Raw genomic sequence first — 27,937 nt, 5'->3', positions numbered from 1 at the left:
ATTTCAACTTGCCGACATATTTCTATTACTGTTGTGCATGCACAAATTCATTCATAGCTTCAAGTGTTTTAATTTTAAATCTTTCTTATCTATTTGTCAAAAGCTCAAGTGGTAGGGAATGCGACTAGAGTGATAAATGTTTTAGTTTGGATTTGGTTTGGATTTTTTAAAACTTTTGAAATTATTACTGTTATATTAGGTATAATATAATATTCAATAGAGAATTGGCTCTCTAATAATAAATACTAAATTTAATTGCATTTACGACCAAGCAAGGTCGGACACCTCCCACTAGTGTTACAATAAGAATCCATATTCAATTTCCCATTTAAAAAATTTCTTTTTTAATCACATTTCATTTTAATATTGGAAAAAAAAATTCAAAGTACTGAATGTTTTTTTAACTAAACTACTTCTTATGAAAAAATATTTGTAATCATAAGAAAAACATTTAAAAGTAAAAAGAAAATTGTTGTGGCCCTAAGAAAAAGTAAAGAAAGGTGCAAACAAGAGGTTTAGGTAGAAAGAATACATCGTACAAGAATGTGAATACAAAGAAAGGTTGTATGTAATTCCATCTGTTAAGGTAAACAGTCTGTAGTCTCCCATGATATTTCCCCACGAGAGTATTAGCCTCATGGTTTATATAATGATTAGCAGAGTTCTAAATCAATGAGTAAGCCCCCATAACAGAAATATATTTTTATTATAACATTTTGTATAAAAAATAAATACTATTTGAAAAAAAACTCAAATAAAGACAAATTCTTTTTGTGTAAACTACTGTTAAAATACAATATTTTTATTACAATATCTTTGATTAAAAATCAAACCATTCTTAAAAAAACACATTTCAATGTAGATATATACTTTTAAATGACTGAAAAAGTTAGAATAGGTCGGAAATGGGGGATCATTTTGCATTAAATTTATATGCAAAACTAATCCTCCACCTGAAATTCTAAAATATTTCTTTTTTGTTGGTGGTAGTGGGGGGGGGGACACAGGTCACACATAATCGCCTAAAAAGGTAAAATCTCATTTTTGGATAAGGAGACTAACTGAGGATCCTTAGCTACTTTTAAATATAGATATAACTTCTTTTTTCATTTCACCATCTTCTTAATGTGTCCACTTTATGTATTATCGCCAAGATTTTGATCAACTTATGAGATTTTCGTCTTGTGCCATTTCATTCTTATTTATCCATTTGTGCCATTTTTACCTGCGCTATTTTTCAAACAGTTTACGGTCTGGGAAGTATGCAAAACGCAAGAACCCCGATACAAAAAGCCTTTTGCGGACATACACAAATGATCGCACCTATTTTGTCTTATATATGTTAGATTATATTTATCAAAGACATTCCAATACAAAACCTATCTAAGAACATTGTCAGATACATAAAGTACATTTGTGTGAAATTTCATAAAAATCAGCCCAGCCATTTCCGAGTCTATAATGAATGAATTCACATACACACACACAGACAAAGTTCCTTGTATATAATGCTAGAGAAAAAATAGCGATAGATTTGCTCAAAACTGTTTATAATAAAATTGAACGTGTCTGTTGGCCATCCCAAATTTGTCAACCTCTGCTATTATATAAAAGGTAGTTGTGTGTGTGTGTGTGTGTGTGTGTCTAGCTAAAAATCAAAGACTACAAAACAAACACCCACAACGTTGGTATATTCTTCATCATCATTGCTCTAGATGATTAATATGTAAAATTTAAAAAATAGTAATTCATTCTTTGGGAGTCAGCTGGGCCAGGTTTTGTCAGGGGAGGTCGATTTTTCAGCCATTTCCAATGTTATAATAATAATGTTATAATAATAATAATAATAATAATAATGATAATATAAGTTATTAACCTCTACTTTATGAGAGGTTAATAAAAGTTTTAATATAAAAATGTTACACACACTTTCAACTTTTCAACTGTTCTATTTTATTTTTAATGGCCATGAGCAATACCGGGTAGCCCTGTTAGTGTTCCCTAAATGATGACACAAATATTATTTGTCTAGCTGAATCAAATTGCCATTGCCTTGTCCCAGTGTTATATCTGTTCTCATCCAATTGCTGAATCTAATCTAATTTCTTTCTCAGTTCTAGCCTTTTGTGCATTAGCGATTATTCTAATTATTCCTAACTATTTGTGCTTCCATAAATACCTGCATTTCTACCGGCAACTGATTTAAGAATTTGCAGTTGTCAATCATATGCTCAACCATCATTGTTATGAGGCTTGATTTCCTTAGGGATTTTCTAACCTCTGTCTCTAGATTCGAACCTATTTCAAATATTTTGTCTTTCTATATTTGATAAATTTTTCAAAGAAATAGTGCACAAAGAAAATATTCTTTTTCAATCTTCTTAGCATTTTGTTTTTGCTGGGGATGGGGCATCCTACTGGGTGCCAGATATTCACCCACTATTTTAGACACTCCAATCAAGAAATACTTTTTAGATTTTAATAACCGAAGAACAGAAAAATAACACCCTCAGGAAGAACAGGGCAGTTTTAAATGTAAACAGAACGTGTATTACATCATGGCCATTAATCATCACGCACTTGACTCTTCTACCTTACTATTTAATCTGTAAGTTGTTGAATAAATCTGTTAAAGATTATATTTCGTCTTCTGTTCAATTTTTGAGCTGGTATTAAAGCGATAACGTGTATCAGTGTATCAGCAGATGTAACAACTGGTGACAAGAATTCATTTTCCAAACCACGTGGACGACATTTTACACTTATTTACATTTATAAACAGCAAATAATGAAACAACAATTATTGTTGATGAAATTATTGAGACATACTTTCAACAGATACTGTAATGTATACTTTTTAAACAAAACATTTTTATAGATGCATCAAAGGTGATGCACTGTTCTCACATTAATTTCAGGTTTCACATGATATCAGTTCAGACAATAACCCTCATCTAATTCCAGACATGTTAGACTGCTTCCTTGAAAACATCATGGAGCACATGTAGGTATTGCAAAATTCTTCTTTCTTTTGAGTAAAAAGCTTTGACTTTTTAACATCAGTTAATCATTACACATCCAGCAGCTTCTACATTACTATTTAGCTCTGTAAGTTGTTGAATAAATCTGTTAATAGTTACACTTAATCCTCTGGACATTTTTAGTTGGTTTTAAACCGATAACCTGTATCATTAGACAGAGGAGAACTGACACCTCCACTTCCCATACTTTTGAGGCACTTGTGCTTAATTTGTAAAGATTTCTTTTTTTGTTTTTGCAAATAAATAGTTTAAAGAATAGTATCTGTTCCTGTTATATATTAGAAACCCCTACAGCAATGGCAATTAAGTTAATTAGCATGTATCACCAGACGTAACAAATAGAAAGAATAGAAGAACTTCTTAAAAAAATCGGACCCCCCCCCCCAAAAAAAAAACAGCCAACGAACATAAAACTTCTTTTAAAAAAATCGGAAAAAAAAAACCCTCTCCAAAAAAAAAAAAAAAACAGCCAATGAACGTAAAACTTCTTTTTAAAAAAATCGGAAAAACAAACCCCCTCTCCAAAAAAAAAAAAAAAGGACGGCATTGCCTGGGTTTTTGGAGGTGTGTATATGTAGGGGGGAGGACAAAGAATAAGCGAATTAATAACCTTGTTTAAACTTTTTTTTTTAAATCGGAAAAAACAAAAATAAAACAGCGAACAGACGTAAAAGTTCTTTAAAACAATCGGATAAACAAAAACCCAAAAAAAGGAAAAAAAAAAAAACAGCGTAAAGCGAAAAAAAAAATGGTATAAATAACCTCGTTTCAATATTAAATGTTTAAAAATCGAGAAAAAAAAGTATATCTGATAACTGGAATTGAACTTGAAATCTTTAGATAACGACACTGTCACTTAACTCATTGCGCTATAGATGCGTGGATGAAAGTAGGTCGGTTTTTATAACATTTAAAACGAATTCAATGTACATCTTTTGCGCGTATTGACACATGCGTAAAGTTATCTTATGAAGTTTTTTCACCTCTCCCAGTAAAAAAGAGAGCCGTTAAGGATGAAGGAATGAATGTTTTTGCCCAATTTTTCAATATTTGTCAGCCGGAGGTTCGAGCATAGAATGATACCTGTCTGGCGAAAATCCACGGCCTGTGTCGAAAGTTTTTGCGAGACTTACAAACACACACACATTTTCGCTTTTATATATATAGATTAAATAGAATTCAAATTTGAAAGAAAATGATTACTTATTATTAATGAAAGTTACAAATGTACATTTTATGGTATTGTGCTTATTTAGTGCCCACGCACACTTCATCCTTGATGAGTTGGCACTTTTACGAGAGAGATACCCAATCCAGTTTTATCTTTAGCTACTAACCATAATATAGCTTAATGTCTAAGCCTTTCTCCTGCCACTCACAATCTCTTTTTCTGTGCTTCATTTTCTACTAGATCTTGTCTGAATTCCTACTGGTGTCACTTTAAAATCTCTGGATTCAGCATACTGCAATCCGTTTCATTTGTTCTAATAACTTTAAATTTTTATGTGAATTTGCTACAAGACGTTCTGTTCCCATAGAGGGCTGCACTGTTAAAGTATTTTGGTAAACCAAACCATCTTTTTAAATCTGTTGGATTTGCATATAAATATATAACAAATCAGGTAAAACAAACGGTAATCTAACACAAATTACAACTGGACGTGATATAAAGAAATCACATACTAACAATACAGTTCCTTTATTTTCTTGTTCTTGAGACTTCAAATTCTTATGTGAGTCTACTGAAGAGTTGTTATTATGAAGGGCAGTGCCGCTTAAACATTTGAGTAAACCAAACTATCTTCAATAAATTACTCAATGTTCTCTACAGCATTTGCACTATAGTATTAGGAAAACGATTATATATTTATATATATATATAACGTCTGTTACACCAGATCTTTAAATTTTTCTGTGAAGCTGCAATGTACTGTAAAGGGTTGTGGAATAAATTAATTTTAAAAGAATTCCAATAAATTACCTTCAAAACATTCTCTTTCTGATAAGTTTTTTTTCTTGGTGCCTATTGTTAGAAATATACAGGTAAAATATGCCAGTTTAAAATAAATTAAAATACTGGTGACTCCTCTTATCTTGAGCACATTAGTGACGTTTACAAATAAGTTTGACAATGCAAGGGAGACTACTCAGGATATCCCAAACCGAAATAAATATATAGATTCAACATTAATCCCATTGATAAATCCTAATCAATTTAGTGAACATAAAATCGATGAGAATAAAACAAATGAACCGATTCCCACAAATAAGATATAGATGATAGGAACAGCCAACTTAGGGATGAGATGATCGCTGCGAGTAATAGAATAAATGACAGTTGTGAAAACAAAAGTCCAAACTACGCACTGAGACAGAAAACTACTCACTTATTTAAAAGATTACATCACAGGCAAGATGAAAAAGGTATAAATTCCTGTGAAACAAAAATTATCCCTGGGACATACTATGAAGCCATAGATTCCCCGGATGCAGACAAATGGAAATTTGCAATAGAGGAGGAGATGAATTCTTTAAAGGAAAACAATACTTTCACTATGGCAACCCTCCCTGGAAACAAACATGTAGTCTGAGGCAAATGAGAGTATAATATTAAAAATAGTGACGGAAATAATGATAAATCAGGGCTCTACATTGCTAGTGAAACAGTCACATTTGTGAGCGATTTTTCAAAGTGGTGACTAGAAATAATGAAATGCTTATCTTTTGACGATTGTATTTCTTTCACCGACAATCTTCCAAAGCTCACTACTGAGTGAAAAATATCTTTTCAACTTTTTTTTTTTTTATAAAACGAACAAAGTTAAATTATTTAAACAATAAAAGTTTAACAGAACAATATACTCTTTTTTTTTTTAATTAATGCTTTTTAAAAAATATCTGAAAAAATAGAATGTTTATACCTTCAAGTATCAACATAAAATTTATTGTATATTTAGAATTACACTTATTAAAAAAAAACACACACACAGAAAAATATTTATGATATACATACTGGTCACAGAAATAAGATGTCATATTCTAAAAATCATGTGGGTTTGGCTCGTAACTTTTCTATTTGGCTAGTAAACGAAAATATTTAGTTGTCAAAGATCAACTAAAGATAAGTTTGTAGAGCCCTTTGAATACAAAGCGAGATACGTTGCCAAGGGGTACAGTCAGATAAACAGTTTTAGACTACTATGAAACAGATGCACCCACCACAACAATGACCACTCTCCAAATCCTAATGCAATTTTTTGTGTAGTATGACTGAATAATCCACCAGATAAAAGTCAAATTAGCATACTTAAATGCTAAGATAGATTGATATATTTTTATCCAACAATCTGAAGGATACGTTATTCCAGGCAAGGAGAGACTTGTTTGGAAATTAAATAAGTCACTCTATGGGCTAAAACAGACTGGTAAAAATTAGAACAAACTATTGAGCGCATCTGATAGAAAATTTTAATCAAAACATTATCAACCCATGCATGTTTGTGAAAGCTGATGAAAATAAAATAATTATTATCCTAGTATGGGTTAATGATATTGTGATTGCTGCAAATAACTTAAATACAATAACGGAAGTCAAGACCCTGCTTAAGCAAAAGTTTAACATGAAAGACTTAGGTCAGATTTCATGATTTCTTGGTGTGGACTTCATAGTCAAAACCAAATGAAATATAAATGAACCAATATATGCAGAGAAAGTACTTAATGTAATATGCTAGACTGCAAACCCAGACTAACACCCTGTGAACGGAAATTAATTTTTTTCTATAGAAGCAAATGCTTTTGATTCTGCAAAGTACAGAGAGGCTATAGGAAGCTTAGTTTATCTATTTACTTGCACCAGGCCAAAGCCCATAATTGAACATTAGAATCAGCATTTCTAACTGAGATTTTCCAAACTCGTTAGATCAAGGGAAAAAAATATCCAGAAAAGTGCTAGATTTTTAACTTTTCATTATTGTTGCCAGCTGAAATTTTCAAAAACTGCTAATTTGAAACAAAAAATCTTCCAAAAAGAAAAACACTATATAGTTTAACTTCGTGCCCTACATAAAAACATATAAATATACAAAATATTCTGTGTTTTCTCACTATATACTTTTGGGATTATATTGAAGTAGCTTGCTCTCAAAAAAAAATATGTCAAATTTAATAAACTAGTTATCCATTTGTCACAGATAGCACATTTTGTTTTGCAATCAACAAATCCTAAAAATCAAACAGTATTTATTCAAAATTAAATCAAAATATGTTACAAATTAAACATCACAATAATGGCGTATCTAAATATTGAATATTGCTAAAGAAATTCTCTTCAAATAGCATAAAAATTGATATTTCCAAAATAAAACTTCAAAAATAAATCTGTAAAAGCAAGAAACAAATTTGTATGTGAAATCATTGATAGATTTTAGAACCGTTCTGAAGGGGAGATTGAGGAGGGGAGATAAAAACAAGCCAAAACCCATATGGTCCCCCCCCCCCCAACTGATGCCTTTGTCATGTTTTTGAATAAAAGGTAATGAAGCAACTTTAATAAAAGCCCTATAACCACAAGGTATTGCTTCTGTATAAGTTTCTTTTTTTTGTAACTTTTTTTTTAAATTCTAGATGTTAAATTTTTAGGGGTTTCACATTTGTTATTTTTTTGTTATTTTATCGATATGAAGTAAATAAATCAAAATAGATATAAAATAATCATATGTTAAAGTACAAAACAAAATGATCAATAAATGGGCTGGGAAGCCACAGTGCTGGTGAAGAAGAAAGTTCTGTATCAAGAATCAAATCCGATATACCACCTTCAATTTGAGTGGTGTAATTTGAGCATTAAAGAAATTGTTGAGATCCATTAAGGGATTCTATTAGTGCCACACTATTGGTAAGAAGCCGACCCAAATTAAAATAACCCAACAAAAGTACTCTTATATCAATAGGCAAGTTGTTGAGCTCATCAGTAAGAAGATTTTAAAAATTCCCTAGTGGGCCAGACTTGCGGTACACAAGCATACAACCAATTGCATGTATTAAAATTCAATCTACGCATATATAATCAATATTTGTAAAATCGAGTCTGCAAGAGGTATGTCTCTTGTACTGATAACCAAAATCAGTCTGTTACCTATTTTGCTCATTTAAACTCCTGGCCTGATGTAAAACATTGGACTTATAACAAACGATGCCTTAATTTTTTAAAATTCGGTACCATTGAAAACCCCTATTTAGACACAAGTATGAATTTTAGGAGAAAAATAAAAATTAGCACAAAAAGGTGTGTTTTTCACTTCTAAAACACCCTGGGGCTCAAGGTCCAGAATTTTCCTCAGGCTAAATATTATGTTTCCAGATGTATATCCATGTGTTCTTGCTTTTGGGTAATTTTAGGCAAAATCTAGTGGTTGGAAAAGATTCTATGTTCTGAAAAGTGCTATTTTTGACCATTTTGACCCTTCACTCCCTGGAGATGCAACCAGAATTTTTATCAAAAATCTGAGAATGTTACATTTCCTCCCTTGGGTAGTTGTAACTTCAAACAAAATTTCAGAAAAATATAATGAGTAGTTATGTAGAGTGAATTCTAAGGTCTAAATCTGCCTAAGTTGATGGACTAATAAAACAAGTGTATAAATGGGAAAAATAACACAAGATGAAAACCTCACAAGTTTACAAAAATCTTGGAAAAAATATATAAAGGGAAAACATTAAGTGTGTCAAATTAAAAGATAAATTATATTTATATTTAAAAGTAGATGAGGATCCTTAGCTGTCTCCCTCCCCAAAAATGAGATTCTACTTTTTTAGGCAATTATGTATGAACACACTGAAAAATATTTTAGAATTTAAAGTGAGGGGATCAGTTTTTTATATAAGTTTATGTAAATATGATACCTCATTTCTTGGACATTCTAACTTTTTGGGACTTATCTTTTACCTCTGTTTAAGCCTAAGTTTGACTGGCAAAACTGTAAAACTACACAAAATCACCTTAAATAAAACACAAGATTTATTTCTTATAGCAAAAACAAAAACAAATAGCTAAGTCTTGAGTACTTAAGCCATTACAAAGCTCTGAAAATGAGGATGTTACTTTACAGTAAATTGAGCAGCACATTGTCATGCTAACTACCATTCACAATCAAATATATTTTTGTTGGCTCTGAATATTTTAAAAATCAAAACTTTTTAGGATTTAAACATCTGCCAATTTTACAATATTTTTTTATTTTCGGTTTATATTTATTATTTTTTTTCTTTTTACAACAGAATTAATATCTGTTATGATACTATACTTTATCTTTTCTCTCATCGAACAATGAAGGGGAAATCCTTTTAGATTGAGGATTAAAATAAAAAATGTTGCCCTAAATCTGAGTGCCTGTTTTTGCGGCCGGGGAGGGGGGGTATCAGTATTTTTTCCACATTAAAAACTGACTTTATGTCTAATTTTGCCATTGTGGTAAGACAAGTAAATATTGCAAAAAAATCTGTGACCAGTACTAACTCTAAATTTGGGTGTGCAACTCGAACTTAGATTTAGTAGTGGAATAATTCATTTGTTTACAACTTTTTATGAATTAAGTCTCCCCACCTGTTAAGTGGAAATTTTTTTTTTCCAGTGTGTAAAGACCGCTTTGAACAACAAATTTTGAAATAAATGAGAAATTAATTTTAGCATGTTAAAAGTATACACATCGGTAGATGATTAAAATTTTTAGAATAGTTAACAGTTCAGTGTTCATATCCAATTTTTTTTTTTAGCTCTTCCATTTGTATATATTGTAGACTCAGAAACTACACATTCAATAATACTTTCGTGTTTTGGATGACTGGTCTGGTACTTGTCGTAAATAACCAATTTTTCAGTTTTGTTATTTTCATTATTTTCATGGCAAGTGTTCATCTGAGCTTCAATCTATGGTTCCCCCTCGCCAAACATTCCCGAAAAACACTCGTCTAGCCAAAACCACTATCAATAATTTCCTGCACTCTTTATCTGTGCCTAAACCTAAACGTAGATTCCATGAACAAAGTTTCTTTCTTAAAACTGCATGCCCATGGAACTCTCTTCCGATTGCCTGCTTTCCAGCTGACTACAATCTGATTGTCTTCAAGTCCAATTTAAACAAGTTCTTGATGAACTGACCTCCTAAGTAATCCAATTTATAAAATTCCCACTACTTATGTTTACTACTCTATAATCACACTAATTAACCTTTAACCTTGAGTGCCCTCTGGGCCTTGATAAGTGGTGATTCCTGTGTAAAAAAAAAAGAAAAAAAAAAGAACCCTATGATCCAAATCTGCTTAACAATTCTCCCCACATGATTCTTCCTTTTTAAATAGGAAGCTTTCATTGATCTGAATTTGATGTCCAGAGCCACCCATCAACTATCTATCTTTCATCATCTTATAAGTACATATGCCCATACAATATCTATACTATTGAATAGCATAATGCACTGAAAATGCCATTCAGACATGCTGAAGAGGTCATAGGAAGTTGACACAAAAAATCCAAAATTAGTTAAAAAAATAACAGATAGTGTTAATTTGGATTTTTCAAAAAAGCTCCCATGTCTTACCGATACTCTGATCTTGAATTTAGAGTATCTCCAACAAACGTTATCGTTCTTGAAAGCTGAACATGTTTGTATAGACATTGCATGTCCACAGGAACACAACTTGTTGATTGCCAAAATATTATACGGGAATTATCACCGGGGCATTTTACCATCAGTGTTGCCAATTTAGCGTTTTCCCATTAAATTAGGAGATTTTGTTAGTAATCTAGTGGGTAAAAGTTTGATGTAGCGGCTAGCAGGATTTTTTTTTAGAAAATCTGGAGATATTTGACACCCACACGCATCAGCAATTTTAGATAAAAAAAGAACGAAAAGCATGTGAAAATACTTTAAAACATAAACTAAAATCATTCAGGTAGGTAGAAATGTAGCAATTATTGCGTTTGGTAAAAATTATTTAGTAACTATTTGTTTGTTTGTTTTTTTTTCACCATTTTTTTTGGTTAACATTCTTAAAACTCACTATAAAATCGATTTTTCCAAGTATATTTTATTGTGGCGGTTTCAACCTCTATAGTTTAAAATATAGTCTAAGCACTCCACTTAATTTAAAAGTATTTATTTGCTTGGTAAAAGTGTAGAAAAGTTAACTGCCAAAAATTGTAAAAAAAAGCAACAATAGCAAAAAGAACTTAAACCAAACACAGAATTTAATTATTTACCGACTTGTATGCTTTTAATGTGCTAAAACTAAGTTGCTTCTAATTTCAAAATATGTTTTTCAAAGTGGTTTTTACATACTGAATAAAAAATAAACAAATGACCGTTTATTGTTTAACAGGTGGACAGGTTTAATTTCTGAAAAGTTGTAAACAAATGGCTTATTCTACCACTAACCCTAAGTCAGAGTTGCACTCCCAAATTTAGAGTTAGTGGTAGTCATAGATTTTTTTTACAATTTCTTAAGAATAAAGTCCCCAATAGTCAAGCAACAAGTTATTTGTTGTAAAGACAGCTAAAAGCTTTTCTAAGATGCAGCATATGTTAATACCTCAGCAAAGTTTGTGTTTATTTTTGAGCAAAAATTAAAAACAGAAATAAAGTTTTCCACATGTGAAAAAAAAGCAAGCAATATTTACTTACCTTCCTACAATGGCAAAGTTAGACACAAAGTCAGTTTTTGATGTAGTGAAAACCCTGCTAACCCCAGAAAGAGGCACTTGGGATCGGGGCAACATATTTTTAAATCCTCAATCTTAAAGGATCCCTCCTTCATTGACCAAGAACAGAAAAGATAAAGTATAGTATCAGAACAGATACTATACTTTAACGTTAATATTATTTGGAAAAGTAAAAATAATACAAATAAACTGAAAATAGAAAGATATTGTAAAACTGGCAAATATTTAAATCGTAAAATTCTTTTTAATTTTTAAAATATTCAGAGCAGACAAAAAAGAAAAGATCTGCCCATATTAATGTAAAGTAACACGCTTTCTTTCTTAGAAGTGCACGCCTGTGGAACTCTCTTACGTTTACCTGTTTCCCACCTGACTACAACTTGGACGTCTTCAAGTCCAACATAAACAAATTCCTGATAAACCGCCTCCTTAAGTAAGACACTTTATCAAATCTCCATTACTAATGATTACTACGATATTATCCCATTGATTACTGTACACCAAAAAACCCTTATTTACAAGGCTTTTTAATGGTTTAGGACTCAAGACTGTTAAGCATTTTTTTGCTAGTAGAGATAAATTCTGCATGTTTTATTTTATTTAATTTTTTTTGCAAATATTAATTTTTCTGATATTTGGAGAGAATTCATTCGACAATATTTAATATTTAGGTATGCCCTTATTGTGAGGTTTAATCTATCTATCTTCTTCTTCTTCTTCTATATATATAAAAGGCAAAAATCGGTGTGTATGTATGTATGTATGTATGTATGTATGTATGTATGTTTGTTTGTAACGCTAAAACTTTTGAAAGACGGAACCAGAGTTGACAAATTTGGTATCATATTGCACCTTGATCACCCGGATGACAAATATCGAAATTTCACGTCAAACGGACCAGTAGAAAGGGGTCAACTGATCGTTTTTCTCCTAGGGGGGCCCCCCAAAAAACCTGTCATTTTAACGTTATTCAATACGTGTCACGTGACGTGACGTCAGCTCAAACTTTTGACAGACACAACCAAAGTTGACAAATTATGTATCATATTGAACCTTGATCACCCGCATGACAAATATCGAAATTCCACACCAAACGGACCATTAAAAGGGGGTGAACTGATCATTTCTCTCCTAGGGGGGGCCCCCAAAAAAACCTGTCATTTTAATGTTAATATTACATAATCCAAAAACGCTTAGTCATGTCACGTGACGTGACGTCAACATCCAGTAATGGCGAACAAATGTAAACAAACACTTTGTTTTACCGATACTTTTGTAATTTCTCTTCTGCTTTGTTCTAGAGATTGTTAAACTCCATGACAATGTCTCCAACGTATTTAACTGGTTAAAAATAGTATTTATACAAGAGTTTTAACGAAAAATATCAGGAAAAAATGTACAGGAATAAAAAAAAATTCAGCTTTCAAAATATTCGTCGATAAAAAAACCGATCTTTATATTTACGCTAGCCATTTTGTATATTACCACGTGACCTGCTATCTCTTAAACTGGAGGGGGGGGGATCCACTTGAATCCAACAAAACCAGTAATTTTTTTTTTCTATTATATATACATCATTTTCTATAAAATTAAGTGTAGACTTTATAATTAAAACAAAAAATGTTATTCATACTAAAAAAAAAAAACGCTTAGTCATGTCACGTGACGTGACGTCAACATCCACTAATGGCGAACAATTGTACCTATTTACTATGCCTCCCCACGGGACAGAGTTAGACACCAGGGTCGTTTTTTAACGTGGAGAAAAGGTACAAAAATAAAAATTGTCTCAGTCGTGGAGGATTTCTCCTCCACCGAAAGAGAACAAGAAATAGAAGTGCAGCATCTGAAGAACAGATACTACACTTTGATCTTGACCAAAAGGCCAAGAATGCGAACAATTGTAAATAACAACTTTTTTCACAAAACCAACACCGTCTTTCTTTTTTTTCTCTCTCTTTCTCTCTCTCACCCACTTACTCTTCCCTCTCTCTCACCCTCTTTCTCTTGACGTCACACCACTGTTAAACTGTGGGGGGGGGGAACACATTCCCAGGCATTATCTCCTATAGATGCACATTTTATTAGAAATTCAGCTTTCAAAATATTAGACGATAATAAAAATATAAAACCAACACCCTCTTTCTCTTTTCTCTCTCTCTCACCAACTTACTCTTCTCTCTCTCTCACCCTCTTTCTCTTGACCTCCTACTACTGTTAAACTGTGTGTGTGTGTGGGGGGGGGAAGAGGCAGCTTGAAAACCAACAAAAACAGTGCACAGTTTCCCAAGCATTTGGGGTGGGAAGGGGGGGAAGAAGCCGAGCGCACAGTTTCGTGTGAGAGAGAGAGAACAATTCTCAACCTATATACTCAACAAATTTTTTATCTACAGATTTGAAAGTTTGTATATAGGGTATTCAGACATATGGAAATATATCTAGCATAATCTATCTATTATATCTATAAAAGTGAAAATGTGTGTGTGTGTGAGGTAGCCAGAGAGAGAGAGAGAGAGAGAGAGAGAGAGAGAGAGAGAGAGAGAGACAACAATTCTCAACCTATATATTCAATACATTTTTTATCTACAGATTTGAAAATTTGTATATAGGGTATTCAGACATATGGAAATATATCTAGCATAATCTATCTATTATATCTATAAAAGTGAAAATGTGTGTGTGTGTGTGTGTGTGTGTGTGTGTGCGTAAGAGAGAGAGAGAGAACAATTCTCAACCTATATACTCAACGTATTTTTATCTACAGATTTTAAACTTTGTATATAGGGTATTCAGACATATAGAAATATATCTAGCATAATCTATACATTATATCTATAAAAGTGAGAATGTGAGTGTGTGAGAGAGAGAGAACAATTCTCAACCTATATATTCAACAAATTTTTTACCTACAGATTTGAAAATTTGTATATTGGGTATTCAGACATATGGAAATATATCTAGCATAATCGATCTATTATATCTATAAAAGTCAGAATGTTTGCGTGTGGTTGTGTGTGTAAGGTTGCGAGAGAGAGAGAGAGAACAATTCTCAACCTATCTATTCAATAAATTTGTTATCTACAGATTTGACCATTTGTATATAGGGTATTCAGACATATGGAAATATATCCAGCATAATCTATCTATTATATCCATAAAAGTGAGAATGTGTGCATGAGAGAGAGAGAGAGAGAGAGAGAGAGAGAGAGAGTAAGTACAATTCTCACCCTATATATTCAACATATTTTTTATCTACCGATTAGAAAATTTGTATATAGGGTATTCAGACATATGGAAATATATCTAGCATAATCTATCTATTATATCTAGAAAAGTGAGAATGTGTGTTAAAGAGAGAGAGAGAAGAGAGAGAGAGAGAACAATTCTCAACCTATATATTCAACTAATTTTTATGTACAGATCTGAAAATTTGTATACAGGGTATTCAGACATATGGAAATATATCTAGCATAATCTATTATATCTATAAAAGGTAGAATGTGTGTGTGTGTGTGTGAGTGAGTGAGTGAGTGAGTGAGAGAGAGAGAGAACAATTCTCAACCTATATACTCAACAAATTTTGTATCTACAGATTTGATAATTTGTATATAGGGTATTCAGACATAAGGAAATATATCTAGCATAATCTATCTATTATATCTATAAAAGTGAGAATGTGTGTGAAAGAGAGAGAGAGAGAACAATTCTCAACCTATATATTCAACAAATTCTATCTTTACAGATTTGAAAATTTGTATATAGGGTATTCAGACATTTGGAAATATATCTAGCATAATCTATTATATCTATAAAAGTGAGAATGTGTGTGTGAGAGAGAGAGAAAGAACAATTCTCAACCTATATACTCAACAAATTTTTTATCTACAGATTTAAAAATTTGTATATAGGGTATTCAGACATATAGAAATATATCTAGCATAACCTATCTATTATATCTATAAAATGACCATGTGTGTGTGTGTGAGAGAGAGAGAGAGAGTCAGAGAGAGAGAGAGAACAATTTTCAGCTTGTGTGTGTGTGAGAAAGAGAGAGAGAGAAAGAGAGGAAGGAAAATTCTCACCCTATATATTCAACAAATTTTTTATCTACATATTAGAAAATTTGGATATAGGGTATTCAGACGTATGGAAATATATCTAGCATAATCTATCTATTATATCTATAAAAGTGAGAATGTGTGTGTGAGAGAGAGAGAAAGAGAGAGAGAGAGAACAATTCTCAACCTATATATTCAACTAATTTTTTATCTACAGATTTGAAAATGTGTATATTGGGTATTCAGACATATGTAAATATATCTGGCATAATCTATGTATTATATCTATAAAAGTGTGAATGTGAGTGATGGAAAGAGCAAAAAATTCTCAACCTATATAACCTATAAAAGTGAGATTATGTGTGAGAGAGAGAGAGAGAGAGAGAGAACAATTCTCAACCTATATATTCCACACATTTTTGGGCACAGATTTGGAAATTTGTATATAGGGTAGGCAGACATATAGAAATATATCTAGCATAATCTATCTATTATATCTATAAAAGTGAGAACTTGTGTGTGTGTGTGTGTGTGAGAGAGAGAGAGAACAATTCTTAACCTACATACTCAACAAATTTTTTACCTACAGTTTAGAAAATTTGTATATAGGGTATTCAGACATATGGAAATATATCTAGCATAATCTATCTATTATAACTACAAAAGTTAGAATGTGTGCGTGAGAGAGAGAGAGAGAACAATTCTAAACCTATATATTCAACAAATTTTTTATCTACAGATTTGAAACTTTGTATATAGGGTATTCAGACATATAGAAATATATCTAGCATAATCTATCTATTTTATCTATAAAAGTGAGAATGCGTGTGTGTGAGATAGCGAGAGAGAGAGAGAAAAAGAGAGAGATAAAAATTCTCAACCTATACATTCAACAAATTTTTTATCCACAGATTTGAACATTTGTATATAGGGTGTTCAGACATATAGAAATATATCTAGCATAATCTATCTATTATATGTATAAAAGTGAGAATGTGTGTGTGTGTGAGAGAGAGGACAATTGTCAACCTATGTATACAACAAATTTTTTATCTACAGATTTCAAAATTTGTATATTGGGCATTCAGACACATTTCAATATATCTGGCATAATCTGTCTATTATATCTATAAAAGTGAGAATGTGTGTGATAGAGAGAGAGAGAACAATTCTCAACCTATATACTCAACAAATTTTTTATCTACAGATTTGAAAATTTGTATATAGGGTATTCAGACATATGGAAATATATCTAGCATAATCTATTATATCTATAAAAGTGAGAATGTGTGTGTGTGTGAGAGAGAGAGAGAGAGAGAGAGAACAATTCTCAACCCATATACTCAACAAATTCTTTATCTACAGATTTTAAAATTTGTATATAGAGTATTCATACAAATAGAAATATATCTAGGATAATCTTTCTATTATATCTATAAAAGTGAGAATGTGTGTGTGTGTGAGCGAGAGAGAGAGAGAGAGAGAGAGAGAGAGAGAGAACAGTTCTCAACCTATACATTCAACAAATTTTTATATATAGGGTATTCAGAAATATCGAAATATATCTAGCATAATCTATTATATCTTTAAAAGTTAGAATGTGTGTGTGTGAGAGATAGAGAGAACAATTCTCAACCTATGCACTCTACAAATTTTTTATCTACAAATTAGAAAATTTGTATATAGGGTATTCACACATATGGAAATATATCTAGCATAATCTATCTATTATATCTATAAAAGTTAGAATGTGTGTGTGAGGTAGCCAGAGAGAGAGAGAGAGAGAGAGAGTAAGAACAATTTTCAACCTATATATTCAACAAATATTTGATCTACAGATTAGAAAATTTGTATATAGGGTATTCAGACATATGGAAATATATCTAGCATAATCTATCTATTATATCTCTAAAATTGAGAATGTGTGTGTGAGAGAGAGAGAGAGAGAACAATTTTCAACCTATATACTCAACAAATTTTTTTATCTACAGATTTGAAAATTTGTATATAGGGTATTCAGACATATGGAAATATATCTAGAGTAATCTATCTATTATATCTATAAAAGTGAGAATGCGTGTGTGTGTGAGAGAGAGCGACACAGAACAATTCTCAACCTATATATTCAACAAATTTTTTATGTACAGATCTGAAATATCACATTTGTATAGAAGTAGAAATCTTGATACCTACTCTGATACCTAATAAAAGAAAGGACACTCTTTAGGGCGGATTTTGATTATAACAAGTCACTAATTAGAAATTATAATAAACATTCTAATAATTTAAGAATTTTACCAAAATAAAATTGCATGGTAATCACCCAATTTCTGCCACAAAATTTTGATTGGCAGAACTCATAAACATAAAATATATATTTTCTAATTTCATCTTTTTTTTTTCTTTTTACATAATCTGGTTTGATGTTTTCCCAAATATTCAAATCACTATATTTTGCTGCTTAATATCAAATACAGCAACTGAGTTATTTTTATGCATCAAACAATTACATTTTCTCATTCATCCAAACTAATCACTGAACATCAATTTCATATTTTCTTCACTAAAATATTACTGTGCTTGATGTCATCAAGTGGAGCGGATCATTTTTTTTTCATTTGTTCACACATTTTTCCAATTTATATATATTTAAAAGATTCTTAGCCTATGTCATTGCATACCAATCTGTTTATTAAAAGTTAAGGTTCACTGTAAACACATATGTTACACCAAAATAAAAACGCTTCAGATAATGTCTTGATATTCAATTCAGTTTCTCACATGACATCTTATGAAGTTAGTAGAAATGTTACAGACTTTTGAATCTCAAACACTTTCAATACTGTGCACTGATATTTTCTTTTTTGCAATATAAGCACATTCATGATTTTTTTTACAAACGTTAAAAACTTTCACATTGTGTAGCAATATACTGAAACAATTATAAAAATATTTGTTTTTATTTTGAATGATGCAGGGCATCTGAAGAGAGATTTTTCTAACAAAATGAAAGTATAATTTTTAGCAATAGGTATCTAGGAAAAGGCCACTACATATGTTATAAGTTCCAAATTTCCACAACCTGGCCAATACTGGTACATGCTAGCAAATTTAGATTTGCAATTACAAAATATGATTCTAATTTTTTCCTTTGCTCTTTATTCTAACACTACACTAAGTTTACTGTGTTATTTCGCTACAGTTGATATTGTGTAGAACAATAAGAGAATCATAGTGAACAATGCATTCAACAAAATTTCACACACATTTCTAGATACCTATATCTAATAAGTTCAAAAGAAAGGACACACTTAGGGAGGTATTTTGGTGGTCAAGTCACTAAAAAGAGATTAGCTGGTTTCCCGGCATAGCCCAGGATATAATAAAGATTGACTGAAATACATGTTCTAGCTGGTTTCTAGGCGTTGCCAGGGATGTAATATAGACACATTATGTTGTATATTACCTGTTCTCTTCTCCCTAAGGTAAAACAATTTCATATACATGCTGTAAATTACCTATGCTAGGGATAAAACATGAACAATATCAGTCCTAGGGTAGATAAAACAAATAATACATAGAGATGAAAGATTCCTCTCCCCTAAGAATCAAACATATGTTCAATATCTGCTTTTGTTTTTTCATTGTTTATACGGTCCCGAGCAACGCCGGGTAGCCCTGCTAGTATATATATAAAAGCCAAACGTCTGTGTGTATGTATGTTTGTTTGTAACGCTAAAACTTTTGAAAGACGGAACCAAACTTGACAAATTTGGTATCATATCGAAGCCCCATCACCCGGATGACAAATATCGAAATTTCACGTCAAACGGACCACTAGAAGTTGGTCAACTGATCAGGTATCTTCGAGGGGGGCCCCCCAAAAACCTGTCATTATCTATATATATAAAAGACAAATGTTTGTTTGTAACGCTAAAACTTGAGATGAAAGATTCCTCTCCCCTAAGAATAAAACATATGTTCAATATCTGCTTTTGTTTTTTCATTGTTTATACGGTCCCGAGCAACGCCGGGTAGCCCTGCTAGTCTATTATATAAATCTCACCTGTCTGCTTAAATGTATATATGCATGTGTGCATGTTTGTCTGCCTAAAACTTTCAACAAAGGCGACGGATTTTGACAAAATTGGTATCGTTTTGAAGCTTGACCCTTCGGACGACAAATATCGAAAAATTGGCCAAAAACATTAATTCCTTCACCCTCAATTGGGCACTTTTCTATAGGGATGGGGTCGCTTTTTTCACCAATATTTTCGAAAGTCATCTTTCTTTTCGATTGAGTAGCCTTAATTTAAACATTCGTCACTTCCGGTTTGGTGATGGGTGCAACAACAAAGACGTCACGTTTTTTTTCTCCACGTTCTTTTCCTTCCTTCACGGTATGGGTTCGAGCCTGCCTGCCTACTACCACAGTTTTTGTTTTTGCTCAACACACACCGCCCAATACTCGGGTAATGCTGGGCACCCAGGCTAATTTGTAATATATTTCAATTTAACTTTTATTATTAACATTGTTTGATTTTATTTGTTTATTGCAAAACAAAATATACCCTCTCTGAAAACATAAAACTAACTGATAAAATTTGGCAGCCTTCTAGGAAACTAACTGCTTCAATATAACCCCAAAAATATGTAGTGAGAAAACACTGAATATTTTGTATATTCATAACATTTTTATGTAGAAGAGGAAGTTAAATATATAATGTTTTTTTTTGTTGAGATTATTTGTTTCGAATTAGCAGTTTAGAAATCATCATCATCAGCAGCTCTGCCGTTTAACAGTGTTGTTTACCATGGCTCTCCAATGCGGGTGGCTATCCATAGCTTGAAACAGCTCAATTTTTGACAATAATCTCATCTAATCGATCAAGTTGTCCATCAACATGTCTTAGTCAACCTTGCTTTTTCAATCCTGGCAATCTACTAGTTAATACCAAATATTCTATGCCTCTTTGACAGTAAATATGTCCTAACAGCATCATTTGTCTTTTCATGATAGTTTCCATCAGCATTCTTTTAGTGCATCCAGATCTTGTCTATATTTCCTTGTTAGAAATATTATCTTTCCAGACGACCCCTAACATTTGTCTTGCAAACCAAATTTCTGCGATATTAATGCATTTCTGCATTTTGGAGCAGATAGTCCAGCTTTTACAACCACATAACAAGACAGACCAAATATACGCCTTAAGAATGCATCGTCTAGTTTTGAGTGTGATGATATTGGAGCATAATACAGAGTTAAGCTTGATAAACACTTGTTTACTCTGAGCTATACGTGATCTTATATCACACTATGATCATCCTGTAGATGTAATCCATGATCCAAGGTAACTGAATTCATTCACTAGAGTAACTGATGTGGCTCTAATTGTTTAATCACATGTAGGTATGACTTCTTTGCCAAATATCACCATACTAAAGTCTTCTGTGCATTCAGGTTTAAACCAAACTTTTTACTCTCATTTATTATTTCTAGAAGTTTCTGGAGATATTTATTTATTTTATTTTTTTTTTTTACATAGGCATAACCACTTATCAAGGCCCAGAAACCACTCGAGGATAAGGGTTAAGAGTGTACAGTAGCCAATTGGACAATATAGTAATCGTTAGTAATGGAAATTCAGTAAATTTGTTGACTTAAGTTGAACGGCTCATCAAGAACTTGTTTACGTTAGACTTGAAGACAACCATATTGTAGGCAGCTGGAAAGTAGGAAAACGGAAGACAATTCCATAGGCGTGCAGTTCTAAGAAAGCAGCTTCATTCATGGAATCTACGTTTAGGTTTAGGCAGAGATAAAGAGTGGGGAGGGGGGGAATTCAGCTAGACGAGATCTTCTTTGGATGTTGCGAAAAGAACGGTATCATCTGCGTAACATAAATTATTTAGTTGATGTCCACCTACGGATATCCCAATATAGCTATCCAGATGGCGGAAGATACTTTCTCTGTACAAAAAAAATAGGTCAGGCAATATTACACACCCTTGTCTTACTCCTCTTTGGCTCTTTATCCAACCACCTAACTTGTCATCTATTCTTACTCCAGCTGTTTGGTTCCAATATAAATTTTGTAATATTCGCAGATCTTTTTGATCAATATCCAATGATTGTAAAATCTTCAGCAGCGGTTTATGACGTATTCATTCAAATGCTTTACTGTAATCTAGAAAACACAGATACAAATCTTGTTGGCGTTCTATTGACCATTCCGCAAGTTGTCTTAAAATAAACGCGGTATTTTTTGTTCATTTATCTTTTACAAGGTCACACTGACCATCAGAGATTTCAGATGTTATAGACCTTGTATACATTGTAATAATACTGATAGTATGAGCTTTAGTTATGTGGCTCATTAAGCTAATCGTGCGATGTAATCCACATTCAACGGCACCGGGTTTCTTTGGTAAGGTTATGAATATTGAGTTTTTTAGTTCTGTTGGAAAATTACTTGCATCATAAAATCTTATTTGTGATATCTGTTATTTTCTTAATTCCATAAACATCAAGAATTTTAAACATTTCTGTATCTATTGTATCAGGTCCAGTTTCGATTTCGCTTTCTTGATCGCCGCTCTAATTTCACATTTTAATATTGGTGGACCTTCAATGTTCTTGTGTATAACTGGTCTCCAATGTATTCTTCCTATCTGTTTAAGATCTGTTCTTTCTCTAGTAAGATGTCTCCGTTCTTTGCTTTAATGCAGGCTGCAGTCGAGTATAATTTTTTCTTCCATGTTTTTATTTGAGTATGAGCAGTAGATGGCCGTTGCTCTATCTCTGCACACCTTTCATTGCACCACCATTCTCTACATTTTCCTTCTAATAATAATTCAGGTCTTTGTGTTAATATGTTCTGGACTCATAATGGAGGTAGAGATTTATTTGCTGCCCACCTCAGCAAAATGTGGCACAAGGCCGGAAAGTGGAAAACCAGCAGGCTCCCCTAAAGGAGGGGCACTCTTGCAATTGTAAAAATTGCCTGAGTAACTCTGTCGGCATTCCCCGGTCGGGGCATCTCAGGCAGTAAGCGATAAACTTACTCCACCGGAAAGCCCAGTGGTAAGGCCTGGGAGGGTGGACCTCCTAGGTATTACCCAGGCGGCGTACCTCAGTCCGACAAGTGCTGGGCCGGTTCCCGACCTCTCATCTGTCGGGCTGAGTGTCAAGAACGGATCCTTAACGAGTACTTCTACCCTGTCTCCCTGCAGCCAAAGCCGCTAGGAGACACATCCCATTATAAGAGATTCATAATGGGGTATGTCTCCAATGATTTTGACAATCATTTTTATAACCACAGTTATAATAATTAACCAATCAGAAGCTTCAAAAGTTATAAAAAAATGTCGAATTTTGGATTCAATCAAGATCGGGACTTCATTGATTTTCACCGCCATCTTTGTTACTAGGAATTATTTAACACTCAAGATCGGGACTACATGGATTCTTTGCCAATTTGATTTACTGCCGCCATCTTTGTTCAACATAATGTGTCAACACTTAACACTTTGTATTGATCACTATTTCTGCTCATCTGCCGTTTTTTATCCATCATGATTATTATCTCCTCTGTGATCCATTTTTTGTTCTTTACTTTGTGCATGGAATTATCTCCTCCACAGATTCAGTAATAGCCCTACGAAAAACTGGCCAAGTTGAGCTTGGCTCATTTGTTACAGCTTCTTGATTTTCCAAGTTGTCGCATAGTGCTGCTAGTGCAGTAGATTTATTCTTCACGCGAACACTGCACTTATATTGTAACTTTGTATCTGATAATTTTTTGTAATGTAGGAACGGTGGTCTTTTGTAGTTGGATGTTTTACATTTACGTTTGCAACAACTAGATTGTGATCACTGTTATAGTTAGCACCTGGGTATGCTCGACAATTGGATACAGCACTACGGAAACGTTTGTTGATTGTGATGAAGTTGATGTGGTTTTTAACCTTTCCACAGGGATTCCTCCACGTCCACAGATGTCTTGGATGGTTGTTGAACCTTGTATTCATGACAACTTGTTCATTAGATAAGCACCAAGCAGTCCATACTTCTTCGCTCTTATTTATCTCACCAAGACCTAGGTACATGCATTAATGGCGGAAAAATGATGAGGGAGAAGAGGGCATAGTTTTGAAAGCCAGTTTATCAGTTTTTGTAGGTTTCCAATTACTTTTTGATTTTATTTGAACGATTAAAGCCTAAAGTTAATTTCCAAAAGGGTTGGGGAATTTTTACACACGAAAAAAAGTTATATAATGACAAATGTTTTCACAGTGACATTCGGAAACTGACAAGTTCAGCTAAATTTTGAAGTTAAATAAATTAATTGTAAAAATCCTTTGAAAGATAAACATTAGTTTTCTGGGACTATTTCAAAGATTATTTGTAAAGTTCTAAGATGTTGAATTAAATAATAATAAAAAAAATCACCTTGTTTGTGCAAAAAATAGCTTAATTAGTCCCCCACCCCAAAGCGAGAGATTCTGGCTTTGCACAATGAAAACAAACAAAAAGTTGCGCATGGGTTCTACAGAAGCCCAAAATATCAGAAAGTCAAAAGGCTGTCTGACAATGATGTTGACTTGTTGGAGGGAGGTAGGACGTGCAAAGCCCATTGGTTTTCTTTCTTTTTTTCCTAACTATGCATCCATATATTCCTATTGTGAACGTTTGTATAATCTTTACCATTTTTTTAATTTAATAATTTTTGTGTGTTCCTGCTTTTAAATTAAAAATGTTTTTTTTATTTTTCAAGATTATATAAAAATTGTAATGCTGAAGATTACATATTCATTCATGCAAGGAAAATATTAGAATCTTACATATAAAAATTACGCGAAAAATGTAATTAAAAAAAAGGAAATATTTTTTGCAATTATAATTTTTTGTGTATGTGAATACATTAGATAAACAATGCTTAATTCAATGATAATATCTTTAGTTCGAGAAATTAATTTTTCATTAAGTTACATCATAATACAGACATTAGGTGCTTTTTTTCGTAATGTTCCTGAATAAAATTAATTTTTTTTTATTTACAATTTTTCATAAAAAAACAAAAGCAAAAATAAATTTATTCATTTAAAAAATTTTTTTTAGCTACTGAAAACCATAACTTTAGTAAAGGTGTTTTTCGTTGAAACAAAAAAGGTACTTATTTAGTTTAATCAAGACATTAAAAAATGAAAATATTGAAAACATTATATTGTACATACTCATTATGGAATGAAGTTTGGTACTGGTCGCGGTAAGAGTTCCCTGCCGAACACCCTCGAAAAACAATGACTTCTCCCCACGCAGGCGCAAAGAACATGTTTTAGTTGCCATAGTAACAAAACGATCCTTAATTTTTATCGACATTGTTTTACTGTTTATGAATATTGAAATAAAATACATTACTACACATTTATTAATAATATCTCACTTTTATCGACTTTTTTAAAACTTTTTTTTTACTTTTTAATAGCATTTTCTTTTTAAATGACAACGTTAATGTTTATGAATATTGAAATAAAATACATTACTACACATTTATTAATATCTTTTTTTTTACTGTTTATGTGTCAATTTTATCGACTTTTTCTTTTCTTATATTGAAATATTATATATATGAAATATTGAAATTATTCTTATATTGAAATAAAAGACATTACTACACATTTATTAATAATATCTTTTTTTTTTTTTACTGTTTGTGTCACTTTTATCGACTTTTCTGTTTTAAATGACTACATTTTACTGTTTATGTCTCACTTTTATCGACTTTTTCTTTTTTAATAGCATTTTCTTAAAATGAATATTAAAATAATTTCCCAACTTTTTTCATTTCTATGTGTTTTTAGTTTTGTGTGTTGAATGAAACTTTTATTTGAATCTCTTGGCCTTCGGGACAAGATCAAAGTGTAGTATCTGTTCTTCAGATGCTGCACTTCTATTTCTTGTTCTCTTTCAGTGGAGGAGAAATCCTTCACGACTGAGACAATTTTTATTTTTGTACCTTTTCTCCACGTTAAAAAACGACCCTGATGTCTAACTCTGTCCCGTGGGGAGGCATAGTAAATAGGTACAACAATAGTTATCGACCCAGGTTCTTTGGCTGACAAACGACATCTGTCGGTGGTTCTTGAAATTTACTTACCACAAAATGGTGATAGAATAATAAATTTACTTACGTTTAATCAATGTTATTTTCTTTTTTAAATAGCATTTTCTTTTTAAATGACGACGTTTTTACTGTTTATGAATATTAAAAGAAAAATAATTACTAAACATTTATTAATAAGAAAATGGGTGCTAGTGGAAGTGCACTTATGATCCGCGCTATATTTTAAATCATATTTCTAAGCTTAAAGTTTAATGTTTTTTTTATTCAATTGTAAGGTTAAAGTAGAGAATAGGTACAAAACACCATCCCCGTGTTAAGAATGGCTTTTTAAATAATAACGTTATTTCAGCACGGATCAATAAGTGCACTAGTACCACAAAATGGTGATAGAATAATACATTTAGGGTTTGTATTACTATACACATAGATTCGAAAAAGTTGTCAAAAAACAAATATATAACAGATAAATGTTATCAAAGGCAAGATAAGTTACTTTTCTGCCAAACTGGATATATTTTTTGAGTTTTTATTCAATGTAACATATTTATTCAGCTCGAAAAACATAGTCTTTACCGATGTATTCGAAAATTCAAGATGGCGTCTCACACCCTCTTTAACACCGTAAGTATGGAAAAAAGTGTTATAAATAAAAATAACTAGACAAAATACTATTAAAAACCCGCCGAATATATGTCAACCTATGTCACGGTAACATATATTGAGCGAGATTTAACAGTATTTTATCCGGTTTTTTATTTATAACATCTTTTCCCACACTTACCGTGTTAAAGAGAGAATAAGACGCCATCTTGAATGTTCCAATACATCGGTAAACACTGTATGGGTTTCGAGCTGAATAAAAACACGAAAAATATATCCAGTTTGGTAGAAAAGTAAATTATCTTGCCTTTGATAACATTTATTTGTTATATATTTGTTTTTTGACAACTTTTTTGAATCTATGTGTACAGTAATACAAACCCTACATTTACAGACGTTTGTTTATTTAATCAATGTTCAAAATTTATAAATTATAAAATTAAAATAAACTAAAAAGAAAAGTAACTAAACAATTTTTTTTATAATCTTTATAAAGTAAAAAAAAGTTTTAAAAAAGTCGATAAAAGTGATTAAAAGTGAGATATTATTAATAAATGTGTAGTAATGTATTTTATTTCAATATTCATAAACATTAACGTTGTCATTTAAAAAGAAAATGCTATTAAAAAGTAAAAAAAAATTTTTTTTAAGTCGATAAAAGTGATTAAAAGTGAGATATTATTAATAAATGTGTACTAATGTATTTTATTTCAATATTCATAAACAGTAAAACAATGTCGATAAAAATTAAGGATCGTTTTGTTACTATGGCAACTAAAACATGTCCTTTGCGCCTGCGTGGAGAGAAGTTATTGTTTTTTTAGGGTGTTTGGCAGGGAACTCTTACCGCGACCAGTACCTAAAGTTTTCATACAAAAAAAAAAAAAAAACATCACTTGATTTGGTCAAGTTGTTTTACTTTATAGAGAAAAATCAAACTTTAATGAGATCGATTGTGTCACGGACATCTTGTTTATTTCGCGGATGAGGAGAGGGGCGCCAGGGGCGATAACTCCAATCACTGATTAAAGTTTCTCAAAATTTGACAAGATTATTTGAAATATTTTAGTTTTTTTCCACTTACTTTAGTTTCTGTGTCCTTTTTTAATCCTTTTTTCATTTTGTCCTATAGGCAAGATGGCCGTGACACGATCGATCTCATTGAAGTTTGATTTTCCTCTGTAAAAAAAACAAAGAAAACTACTTGATCAAATTAAGTGATTTTTTTTGTATGAAAACTTTATTTCATAACGAATATGTATAATATAGGTTTTTTTTTTTTTTAAATATTTTCATCTTTAAACAATAGGCACCTCCAAAAGTCACCACAGAATTAACCCACAGAATTAATTAATGTAAAACGATGTAACTTTATTATAAATTAATGTTATC

At 31.8% G+C, this 27,937-nt stretch overlaps 1 pseudogene; it reads right to left on the bottom strand.

The window, feature by feature from the left end:
• Window positions 1-13,524: 13,524 nt before the first annotated feature.
• On the bottom strand, window positions 13,525-13,658 carry LOC145249863 (U2 spliceosomal RNA; annotated as a pseudogene).
• Between the last annotated feature and the right edge of the window lie 14,279 nt (window positions 13,659-27,937).

This window comes from Euprymna scolopes, chromosome 28 (genome assembly GCF_053919585.1).
Source record: "Euprymna scolopes isolate OS-2025 chromosome 28, ASM5391958v1, whole genome shotgun sequence".
Taxonomy (NCBI): domain Eukaryota; kingdom Metazoa; phylum Mollusca; class Cephalopoda; order Sepiida; family Sepiolidae; genus Euprymna; species Euprymna scolopes.
Note: the sequence above shows the minus strand (reverse complement) of the source record. Positions and strands in the feature narration are given on the sequence as shown.